Genomic DNA, 12,115 nt, shown 5'->3' with positions numbered 1-12,115 from the left:
AAAATCAGCTAGTTTTGATGTCCCCTCAGATCCGATGCGCGGTCCCGTGCGCATCGGATCTGCGTCGGGTGGTCGGACCTGCTGCACGTCCGACCACCCGACTTGGGACCTAGTGGGGCGGCGCGGCGGTGGAGGGAGCGGGGGGGGCTGGGGACGCTGCGGGGGACACAGGTGGCATAGAGCCGGGCAGGGGGAGCCGGCCGGGAGCTGTCAGTAATGAATAAAAAAAAAAAAAGCCCATACAATGAATGGGCGGCCTGTGATTGGCTGAGCGCTCTCTCAGCCAGTCAGCAATTGGCTGAGAGAGCGCTCAGCAGCCAATCACAGGCTGCCCATTCATTGTATGGGCTTTTTTTTTTTTATTCATTACTGACAGCTCCCGGCCGGCTCTATGCCGCCTGTGTCCCCCGCAGCGTCCCCTGCTCCCTCTACCGCCTCGCCGCACAGACGCTGTCCCCCGCAGCGTCCCCAGCCCCCCCTGCTCCCTCTACCGCCTCGCACAGACGCTGTTCCCCGCATCGTCCCCAGCAGCGGGGGACACAGACGTGTCCCCCGCAGCGTCCCCAGCCCCCCTGCTCCCACCAGCTCCCACCTCTGTAGCCCCCCCCCTGCTCCCCGGGTTTTTTACATGTGATAAATCGAGACGATTTATCACATGTAAAAAATGGCACATCAAGTGCCAATCTAATCAAGCTCCCCCGGGGAGCAGCCGGGGAAGCTCAGGGGGAAGTCGGGGGCGACTTGTCCTAAGGACAAGTCGCCCTAGTGTATGGGGGCCTTTACAGGCATGTTCCAAGTGGTCCCCAGCCGAGGGGGAGATACTGGAACTAGGAGATCCTACTAGGGGAGCGGCTGTCTGGGGGTGGTTGGCGCCAAAAGTCACGGACCCCGCAGCAGCAGGGACTTGGTCTCTTCCCTCACTCTGTTTTGGCGCCATTCGGAACAGAGTGTTTGGATTTCCTGGGCATCGTTTCCCCGCATCTGAAACAGACAGACGGATAAGTGGCTGGGTGCATTGACTCTGTATAAGCGCTGTTGTACATTGTATGCACTGTGTGGTTACTTTACATCATGTCTGAGCAACAAGCTGTGGTTTTGGGGGAGGGAGCCCTTAATACGCTGAGCGCTTGTAATGTCTGTACACAAAAATTTGTACCTGAGCAGATGGCTAAGGGGGGTTTGTGTATTACTTGCGTTGCTGTGAGACCCATGGGGAGTGAACCCCAGAGGGCAGAGCAGATTGAACCCGCGTGGGCTAGTGCCCTGGGCAGGTCGGTTAACGCTTTAGTGCAATTGCTGGACAGACAGGGTGATGCCTTGGTAGAATCTCAGAGACCTATGTCATCATCTCAGCAGTCCTCTGGCTCCTTGCCTCTTACCCAGGCAGATCCTGCCTTCATACAAGTGATGCAGGATACTGCAAAGGGGATCAACAGGTTTAGTGACTTGCTAGACAAGATTGATGTTGATGCTGTAGGGACCCCTAAAAGGTCTTACTCTGTGCCTTTATTGGTAGATGAAGAGGAGGGAGCATATGCAGACATTCCCTGGGAGCAGGGTGATGATTCTGAAGATTCCTCAGCCGCAGGGGTGGAGGATTTGATTACAGCTGTTAAACAGGCTTTAAAACTTTCAGTGGAGGATAAAACTCCTGCTAAAGGTGTATTTAAACGACAGCGTAAGGAAGCTGTTACATTTCCTTCAGATGAAGGTTTACAAGAATTGTTGGAAGGGGCTTGGAAAACACCTGATAAAAGGCTGCAGATGCCAAAGAGATTCTTAAGTCTGTACCCCATGCCGGAGTCTCATGCGGAGCTCTGGGAAAAAGTGCCAGTAGTTGATGCTTCTGTGGCACGTCTGTCAAAAGCTACTGTATTACCAGTGCAAGGGGGAGCAGCTTTTAAGGATCCTGTGGACAAGAAGCTGGAGGGTAACCTCAAAGCTGTATTTGAAGGGGTGGGATACACCCTACGTCCCCTTATTGCTTCAGCCTGGGTCTCTAAAGCCATGATTGAGTGGGCTAATGATTTGTGCACCATTTTACATGCTGATCCTTGTGTGTTGTTGCTGGCGGAGAAGCTTAAGGCAGCTGCAGAGTATGTGCTGGAAGCTCAAGAGGAAGCTCTCAAAATGGCGACCAGAGTTTCCACAGTGTCTATCAATGCCAGGAGAGTACTCTGGCTTAAGGCCTGGGAGGCATATAATGAGTCTAAGAAGGCCTTAGAAACATTAGCTTTTAAAGGAAAGCTATTATTTGGATCTGAATTAGAAGAGATTATTAAGCAGGCCACGGGTGGCAAGAGTACCTTCCTGCCTGCCCCCGCAGCCAAGCAGACATCAAGATTTTCTGCTTTCAGGCCGTCCTTTCGGCCCTCCCCTAGAGGAGGTGCGTCCTTTCGAGGACAGTCATTTAGGGGAAAGTTTCAGTCCTCCAGGGGTAAGGCCCCGAAGTCAAAATTTGGTTCCTTTCACAAGAAACCTATCACCAAAGGAGAGGACAAACCCTCCTCATGACTGTCAGGGGATTTGCCCGGCAGTAGTAAAGGTGGGGGGTCGTCTATCACAGTTCAAGGACGCATGGGCATCACTAGACCAGGATTCCTGGGTGTTAGACATTATAGCCCAGGGCTACAGAATCCCCTTCAAAGGTCTTCCTCCGAGAAGATTCATTCCCACAGCATTACCAAAGGAAGCTCGGCTACGTACAGCTCTCTTGGGTGCGGCTCACTCTCTGTTAGAGAAGGGGGTGGTAATCCCGGTTCCCAGGGCAGAGTGGAAGAAAGGCTTTTATTCCACTCTGTTTCTGGTACCCAAACCAGACGGGTCTTTCAGACCAATCCTGAATTTAAAGTCCCTGAATGTCCATTTGTGGGTAGACCATTTCAAAATGGAGTCTTTACGGTCAGTGCTGCTAAGCCTGGACCAGGGAGAATTTTTGGCGTCCATGGATGTCCAGGACGCGTAGCTTCATGTCCCTATACACCCAGAACATCAGGCCCTGTTGAGGTTTGCGATTGGAGACCTGCACTTACAGTTCCAGGCGTTGCCCTTTGGTCTGGCCACAGCACCAAGGGTATTCACCAAAATAATGTCTGTAATGGCGGCCGTGCTTCGGCTGAGGGGAATCACAGTGATACCTTATTTGGACGACCTGCTGTTCAAAGCAGAGTCAGCAGACAGGTTGCAGAGTCACTTGGCAGAAGCCATCAGTTTTTTGCAGACTCACGGCTGGCATTTAAACTTACAAAAGTCTCAGTTGGTGCCGTCACAGAGACTCCAATTCTTGGGAGTCATTCTGGATACCCATCTACATCGGGTATTTTTACCGAAAGCAAAGGCCAGGGATCTGGTTGCCTTAGTCCAGGAGATTCTCAGCTCTCGGAGCACATCAGTGTGGAGGTGCCTCAAGCTGCTGGGGAAGATGGTGGTGTCTTTCGAGACACTGCAGTTTGCCAGGTTCCACTCTCGGGCGTTCCAGTGGAACATTTTGACGGTTTGGTCAGGAAACACACTGACCATGAAGTCAGAACAGATAGTGCTGTCTTCGGAAACTCGAGCCTCCCAGAAATGGTGGACAGACGTGGATTCCCTTCAGTGGGGTCGGTCACTGCAGTCCTGGAGCTGGCTAGTAGTCACTACCAACGCCAGTCTCAGGGGCTGGGTGGCAGTAGTCTTGGACTTGCGTCTGCAGGGCTTGTGGACTCTAGAGGAGTCTGCATTACCGATCAACATCTTGGAACTGAGAGCTGTCTGGAAGGTGATTTCTCTGGCGGGAGACAGGTTACAGAGGCTCCCTTTAAGGATTCAGACCGACAACGCCACAGCTGTGGCGTATCTGAATCACCAGGGAGGCACACGCAGCAAACTGGCCATGTGGGAGGTGTCCAGAATCCTCTTGTGGGCGGAACAGAATGTTCCAGCATTATCAGCTATATTCATACCAGGAGTGGAGAATATAGAGGCCGACTTCCTGAGCAGGGAGGAGCTGAAGGAAGGGGAATGGAGCCTGAATCCTCAAGTATTTCATCAAATTACCTTGAAGTGGGGAACCCCGGACTTGGACCTGATGGCATCCAGGTTCAACCATCAGGTGCCCAGGTTTTATGCCAGGACAAGGGATCCACTGGCACAAGCAGTGGATGCCATGACTATCCCCTGGGAGGGGAATCTTCTTTATGTTTTTCCGCCAGTGCCAATGCTGGCGAGAGTGTTAAAAAGGATACAGGCCCAGGCAATCCCAGTGATTTTGGTGGCTCTAGATTGGCCAAGGAGGTCCTGGTACTCGAGGCTTCAGAGATTGTCTGTGGACTCGTGGCGTCTACCTCTGAGGTCAGACCTTCTAAGACAAGGACCGTTCAATCATCTGGATTCAGCTCGATTAATTTTGACGGCCTGGCTGTTGAAACCGCCATTTTAAGGAATAAAGGATTCTCAGAGGCAGTGGTTAACACCATGATAAAAGCCAGAAAGTCAGTGTCTTCGGCAAATTATTATAGGGTCTGGAAGACCTATATTCGATGGTGTGAGAGACAGAAGTCACATACTGTACATCTCGCTTTAAATTGACAAAAATGTTGGAATTTTTACAGGATGGGTTTTCCTCCGGGTTAAGCCTTTAAGTCTCTAAAGGTGCAAATCTCGGCCTTGTCCATTTCCTTCCAGAAAAGGATTGCATTATTGCCAGAAGTACAGACCTTCCTACAGGGGGTGTCTCGGTTGAAACCCCCCTACAAACAACCAGTAGCACCATGGGACTTATCGCTGGTTTTGGAATGCCTTCAGAAGGCACCTTTTGAACCGTTAAGGTCGGCTGACCTTAAGTTTCTTACATGGAAACTGGTATTTTTGTTGGCAGTGGCGTCAGCAAAGAGGGTGTCAGAGTTGGGAGCATTGTCATGCATTCTTCGGACGGTACCCCAGTTTTTACCTAAAGTAGTCTCTGCTTTCCATCTAAATCAGGAGATAGTTCTGCCTGTGTTCCAACCCCCAGAGGGTTCTAGAAAAAGGGACAAATTGAGGAATTTGGATGTTGTGCGTGCCTTACGCATTTATGTGGACAGAGTTAAGAGTGTCAGAAAGACTGATACCTTGTTAGTGTTGTATGACATACACAAAATTGGTTGGCCTGCTTCTAAGCAGACCATTGCTAGGTGGTTGCGTTCTGTTATAGCGTTTGCATATACTAAAGTTGTTAGGCCTGTACCGGCCAGAATTAATGCGCATACCACCAGGTCTGTCGCCACCTCTTGGGCGGTTCGACATGGGGCAACAGCTGAGCAGGTTTGCAGGGCTGCCACTTGGTCATCTGTTCATAAATTTGCCAAATTCTATAGGTTCCATGAGTTCGCGTCGGAGGACGCATCATTCGGGCGTGCAGTAATGAGAGCTGCAGACCTGAGCGTACCCACCCAAAGGACCGGCTCTGGAACGTCCCAGTGTTGAGCTGTGTCACCAGGACCATTGAAAGAGGAAAAAGGGATTTTTGTAAGAACTTACCGTTCGAATCCCTTTCTCTGATATGGTCCTGGTGACACAGCGATCCCTCCCTTACGCTCAGTAAGTATGCCAGGTTAATGATGTTTCATGTTATATGGTTAAAAGTTATTGTTGAAGTATGTGCATATAATATGTGCAGGCGTTTGTACTGAGTTAATGTATTCCAGTGGCTTTGAACTGAAGAGTCCGGGATGCAGTAGGGGAGGAGCCTACCCTCTAAAAGCTTTAGGATTGGTGCCTGGCTCCTTCGGACCCTCCTACATCCCAGTGTTGAGCTGTGTCACCAGGACCATATCAGAGAAAGGGATTCGAACGGTAAGTTCTTACAAAAATCCCTTTTTTGACCACATCGACCTTATGGCCTTTTTACACTGTCGACCTTTTGACCCTGTTGACCTTTTCACTGTTGACCTTTGGACCCTGTCGACCTTTTGACTGTCGACCATATAATTGTAAACCTAGACAATGTAGATCTTGTATACCATAACCGACGCATGGGCATGTAACACACAGCAGAGTATGTTTTGTGTAAACATAAATTCTATAATTCTAGTTGTTGTATAATTAGGGATTTCTATTGGCCCCATACTTCTTAAAAACAAAACGGAAAAGGCATGGAACCAACCCTTGTGTTCTGTTTCTATTTATACCCCTTTCACATTACACTTTTAAAACGGTATATTGCCGTTTTTTTTCCATTTTAAAACGTTTAAGGCTGCAGTGTGAAGGTGCCAGAGTTGATTTACCGGTTAAAGTTAACTGGTATTTCAACACGGTTAAAAAGCAGAGTCCTACACGTTTCAAAGCCGTTTTTTAGGCAGTGTGAATGGCTCTATTTCTATGGCTTGAAACGTGTCCCTTGGGGGTTAAACAGGTTGAATGTGTGAATGGTATTAAATGCTTTTTAAAACAGTTTTCACCTGCAATGTGAAAGGTCTTAAGGTTCAGACCCGTTTTAAAGTCCCATTTAAGAATACAGGGTCAATACCCGTTTCTGCAATGTGAAAGCAGTATTAGTTACTTTACTTTTGGTATTTGTTTTTCTCCTATAAGGAAACTGTATGATGATGTGACCCTGCTCAGCTATTCCATTATGTGACATTCAGTCTCTCCTGGGAGTAAAACATTATTTAAAACCTTTAAATGAACATTCTTCAGATAAACACAAGAATAAAAGCCTGCAGGGCCAAGATCATATCCATCCCTCTGATATAATAGCCGACAGTCCCTCCCAGCCGCTCCCCCAAATGGATGATCTATTCGGTCTCTGCAGTAATTCTACTTCAAAATAAGTGCCAATATGCTGGAAGGACCTTGGATGTAATCGCCTCTCCTGGGCGTTAACAATGGGTTTGTTTGAATATTTTTCTGTGAGTGCAGCATTTTTGTTATGTTTTTATGTAGTCAAACAAAATCTAATGTAGGGTACACACCAGGACGACCACTGTCGTCCACGACCGATAGACGACCATGGAACGATTTCCCTTGGACTTCCCGGGAGCTCCCAGGCAGTCCCCAGCAAACGATTAGCAAAAATTGTGTTTTTTTGCGGAACAATCTAGATCCGATCACGATGTGCCCGTGATGGTCGTTAAGACGGTCGGATCGCTGGTTTTTGTTTTTTTGCAAGAACACATGCGACCGTCGTCAGATTGGCCTTTGAAATTTAAATGAAGGGGCTGGACTAGCAGAGGGGATAGGAATAGCAGCAGCCATTTTAAACCAGTGTATTTCTGCTTTGTTACTAGTGAGGCTTGGTTTATACCTGCTGAATGCTGGACATAGCTATTTACACATTACTTTGTTTTGCCTGCCATTACAAAGTGTCTTTTAACCCTGCACTATGGAGAATGCAGCGATGGGTCGTCACCAGCAACATTACCTGCTCTATTATGCAGTGCTGAAGCTCAGGCGTCAGAGGGCCCAGCACAGGAGAGCAAGATCATGCTGGACAAAGCAGTGGCTACTGCAGCGTCAGACTCGTTTGCACATGCCACTGCTCAGGGACATCAGGGAAAATAACCCAGACGACTTCTGGAACTTTTTGAGGATGGATGATGCCACATTCCAGGAATTGCTGCGTCTGGTGACTCCCCACATCGAGAAGCAGGATACCAAGTATTGCGTGGCTATCCCTGCTAAGGAACGGCTGGTGGTGACCCTGAGGTTTCTGGCGACAGGACGGTTTCTTGCTGACCTGAAGTTTGGATCCCTTATCTTCCCGCAAGCTTTGGGCCTCATCATCCCAGAGACCTGCAAAGCCATTATGAAGGTGCTGCAGTACCAGTATTGCAAGGTAAGGATGAAAAATACACCATACACTTTATTGTGTAGAATTTAGGCCTAGAACAGAAACAGGTTTTTTAGGCCTTTCATATGTAAAACATGTGTAAATACATATACAAATATAGATTTATTGTGTCAACACAAATATATTATAATACCATATAAAAGATATTGTACAAAAAAACACACTATATATAAACATTTAAGTATGTATGACCCAGTTTAAACTTTCCCAATAAGTACGGGCTACTGTGTGGCAGAGGATGTGTGCTGCAGATATGTAAAGGCTGCGGCCCACATGGCGCAGATGCAATGGTCCCGACCCCATTGATGTGCGCCATACGCCATGTGAGCAGTGGCCATCACATACCTGCAGCTGAGACCATGTCTGTCGCACAGTACCCCATACTATTGGCAAAGAAAAAAGGGCAATAAATTGAGTTTGCTCTCCAGAATGAGGAGAATCCTGTTCTCCCTCTGGTAATGCAGGTACAGGTAGCAGCATTTACGTAGAAAACCAAGACAAAAACACTGTGGTAACTTATGAAACAGGCCCTTGTGTGGCAGAGGATGTCTGCCGCAGATATGTAAAGGCTGCGGCCCGCATGGCGCAGATGCAATGGTCCCGGCCCCATTGATGTGCGCCATACGCCATGTGAGCAGTGGCCATCACATACCTGCAGCTGAGACCATGTCGATGGTAAATGATAAAATAGCCTATATTTTAAGACAGATCCTCAAAAACAGGAGACTCCGGATCTTCTATCAGTAAAGAACTGTAGAATTGACGGTACTGGGAGGGTTGAGAAGGCTGTGTGGGTGTCGACTGGGTATGTGTTGGAAGTGTGCTCGACTGGCCTGGTACGGTGGCAGGCGGAGTAGGCACTGGTGATTCTATTGACAGTGGTGTTTCTGGTGCACTACCCATGCCAACTATTTTAGTGCCACTGTTGAGATACCCTAAACTGTCATTATACACCAACTCCATGCATAACTTTTCAAAAGTAAGTTGCTGGTCCGGAGCCATGTTGCGAACACACTCTGCCACATAAGTGAAGTAGTTGTCATGTTTGTCTGGGTTTCTTTGCAGGACTCGCTGTGCCCGCATCATAAATTCTTCATGTGTTGCTGCTTCTCCTTTTTTTCCTTTGCCACGCATTTTTTTTGCAGGGGAAGTGGTGGAGTGGGTTCCAGGGTGGGTGGCGGAGTGCGTGCCGGAGTAGGAGCTTCGCTCGATGTACATGCATTATCTGATAGGGCAGACAGGTCCGGGATTGGAGGTGGGTAGTCAGCAAGCTGTAAAAAAATTGTTTACTAATCAATTCTATTTACTTCTAATTTCAGTTCCCTACCAGCGTGAATGAATGGAAAGTCATCGCAGAGGAGTTTAAACAGCGATGGAACTTTCCAAATTGCGGTGGAGCCATTGATGGCAAACATGTCCGCATAGCACAGCCTATCAATAGTGGTTCCTACTACTTTAATTACAAGGGCTATTTTAGCATTGTACTAATGGCTGTGGTTAATGCGAACTATGAGTTTATCTTCCTGGATGTAGGAAGGAATGGCCGTGCATCGGATGGTGGCACTTTCAAGGACACAAAGTTCTACGAAAGGCTCACAGCGAACACCCTACACTTGCCGTCTGTCCAGGAAACGAAACAGGGGCTTAACTTTGTTTTTGTGGCAGACGAGGCTTTTGGCCTGCACGAGCATGTCATGAAGCCATATGCGTAAAGGGGCCTGAACCATGACAAAAGGATCTTCAACTACAGGCTATCCAGGGCACGGCGTGTTGTGGAAAATGCTTTTGGCATCCTGGCTAGCCGGTTTCGCATTTTCCACACTGCCATTAACCTGAGGGTGGACAAAATTGACTGGGTTGTCACGGCGTGCTGATATCCTCCTTGCAAACCCCAACACAACACTTCACAGGGAGTGCACGAGCCAAACAGGTGAGGGAAGAGTATATGGCCTACTTTAATGGGGAGGGGGCTGTGGATTGGCAGGAGGAATCAATTAGATAGCCAACAAAGGAGACTCACCAATGCAGACTGCGAATTATCCTCCTCATGCTCCGTGACTTCTTGGTTTTCAGGTTCGACCATCAGGACTACTCCTGTCCTCATCGACTCCTGGCTGAGGGTGAACGTCAACCTGTTGTAGTACCAGAGTGATGTTTGATACATCTCGTCGACTCCAGCACCAGACTTGTTTGCAGCCTCCACCTTTTTGTGTTCCTTCAAGAAAACAGTCCGCAGATTCTGGATGCGTTTCCGCACCCATTCTACATTGGCCTCTGGGTGAAATGGGAGACTGTAGCGAGACAAGTCCTCCAAGGCTTGGTTTCTTTTCATTTTATTTGAATACTCCTTGGACTTGGTTCGCCACAGGCATTCATGGGAACGATACTTCTCGATGAACCCTTCTAAAAATTCCTGTTCTTTTGCGTTGGACATTGGGACTGTAAAAAGATAAAACCATTTTAGTTATTATAGTTATAGCCATGTTTTGTTTCATATTTAAATTTTTATAGTTATAGTTACCAATTTACCTAGTTCATATGTTTTAAGTATTTAAAATGTTAATAAACTTTTATGAAAACCACTATACATTTTATTGTGCAGATTGCTATTCACACAAACAGGTGAATGGGGCCTAGCAGAGAGGAGTGCATGGAATACTGCATTGGTGGACAATGGTTATATCTATATATATATACACACACATGGGGCCCACCCTAGCAAACAGTGACATGGTCAGGTGCACGGTTGACAAACCAGTGCTCTATACACACTATATACATTGGTGGCAACAGTGGGCATGCATAGGAGAGCATTGGGAGTGCAAACATACCAGGTTGTTGTTCTGGGAGATGAGACAAGAAGGAGAGTCCAACTGCTGCTCCAGCACTGTTTGCTATGTGGAAAAACATGGCGCCGGGGGGAGTGTTTAGGAAATGCCACCCAAATAGGCTGGATCAAACGACGTACGCACCGACGGAGGCGGCAAAAAACACTCACGATCTGCATGCGATTGACGGTCGGTCGGCCTGGGATTGACGGATCCTACCTGCAGCACGTAGGACCAAAGATGCGACCAAACGAGTGGCGTGTACGCGCATCGGATCGGAATTGGATCAAATAAATGACAAAAATGCACAAAAGTACATACAATCTGCATACAACCGGTCGGAATTGGATCTAAATTGACAGAATCGGGCCCTAGTCGTCCTGGTGTGTACCCAGCATAAGATTTGGGTGGGGTTTGTTGAAACTTTTTTAAATTGCAGTGTACAAATAATGCCAGTATTTTTCCTACACAGAAACAAAATAACTCACAAATCTAACTTTCTACACTTGTTACATCTGCCCCACATGCAGTGCACATGGTTTTGCCCATTTTGAGAACAAATTTGTACTGCAATCTGATCTGAATAACAGCCTATGCTTCTCAGGTATTGATAATGTCTGTCATTTGCTGCTGATTTCCTATACCTGTAAACAGGGCCATATTTAGTGTGGGGTCCTGGATTACAAACTTGTGGGGGCTCTTTCAATAAAATCATACTTGCCTGCCATCCTAGAATGACCAGGAGTCGCCCGCAAATCGGATCCCCCTCCCGGCCACGTCTCCTGCATCGCCCCCGCACCATCCTACCCCGCAGCATTAAATTGTGCGATTTTAGCCCCACCTCCAAACCACAGACCTGCGAAATGTCGCTTTTGACTGTCATGGGAGTGGGGCTTGGTGAAGTTAGCCTTGTTCTGCCCCCCTGACTCGTGGTATGTGGTCAAAATGTAGGTAAGTAAGTATGAAAAAAAGCAATATAATTGTGGTTATAATTTATCGATCAGCATTGTGATTGTGTTCAATTCCTTAAGAAAGAAGTTATAGTAGTTTTTTGAAAACCAAAATGCAAATCACACTTTACAAAATGTACCCTAATGCAGAGGTGTAGCTGGTGGAGCACACGCTCCAGCCACTGAGATGTCACCGGGTGCCGGAGCCGTGCACTCTGCCGCCGGCTTCCCCGCCCAGACACTTTATTTCTTGCTGTGTTGACATCCAGTGCCTGGTGCAGGAACACAGGGCAACCACCACCACCACCACTTCCGACCCCGGGGCATAGAACAAACTCTGGCGCCAGGCACAGAAGACCCTGTATTATGCGCCGGGATCCCCACACACACTCCACTGTCACTTCCGGCCCGGGGAACATGACACCTGCTGGTGCGTGACACAGGAGACTGTCCTGTACCGAAGCGCAGCACAAGAATCCCGCTACTGCAACTTGCGGCGATGTGCACAGAAGACCCTGTGGGGTTGGACA

Source organism: Crinia signifera, chromosome 9, assembly GCF_055691185.1.
Source record: "Crinia signifera chromosome 9, ASM5569118v1, whole genome shotgun sequence".
Lineage (NCBI taxonomy): Eukaryota > Metazoa > Chordata > Amphibia > Anura > Myobatrachidae > Crinia > Crinia signifera.
The sequence above is the reverse complement of the archived record's forward strand: the minus strand, read 5'-3'. Positions refer to the sequence as shown.